The sequence below is a fragment of the Eimeria mitis genome, genomic scaffold (genome assembly GCF_000499745.2).
Source record: "Eimeria mitis Houghton genomic scaffold, Emh_scaff2037, whole genome shotgun sequence".
NCBI classification, from domain to species: Eukaryota; Apicomplexa; class Conoidasida; order Eucoccidiorida; family Eimeriidae; genus Eimeria; species Eimeria mitis.
In genome coordinates this window covers 6,927-7,355 of record NW_013570360.1, presented here as the reverse complement: position 1 = coordinate 7,355, position 429 = coordinate 6,927, and the positions used below count along the sequence as shown (strand labels likewise).

Below are 429 nucleotides of genomic sequence, written 5' to 3'. Positions count from 1 at the left end.
TGCTGCTGCTGCTGCTGCTGCTGCTGCTGCTGCTGATGGTGGTGGTGGTGGTGGGGGGGGAGGGGGGGATGCTGGGGGTGGTGATGGTGAGGAGGAGGAGAAGCAGCACGAGGAAGCGGGCTCATGAAACAAACTGCTGCTGTTGCTGCTGCTGCTGCTGCTGCTGCTGCTGCTGCTGCTGCGAGGGCGCAGCTGAAGTATGAGTGCGTCAAATGAAGGCCAAAAGGCCATCTGTTATAACACACACACACAAACATATTCTTGTTGCTGCTGCTGCTGCTGCTGTTGCTGCTGCTGCTGCTGCTGCTGCTGTTGCTGTTGCTGCTGGAAATGCTGAGGTTAAGACTGTTCCCCCTCCATGCTATCTGAGTTTAGGGTTTAGGGTTTAGGGTTTAGGGTTTGGACTCACGCGGCGGAGCAGCTTGTGTT

The 429-nt window shown here is 56.6% G+C and overlaps 1 protein-coding gene across 1 annotated transcript in view; it reads right to left on the bottom strand.

Moving 5' to 3' along the window:
- The window catches only part of EMH_0047680 (uncharacterized protein), a gene marked incomplete at both ends in the record, with an annotated part of 2,945 nt that overhangs the window by 2,112 nt on the left and 404 nt on the right, over nucleotides 1–429 (bottom strand). The window lies entirely within an intron of this gene.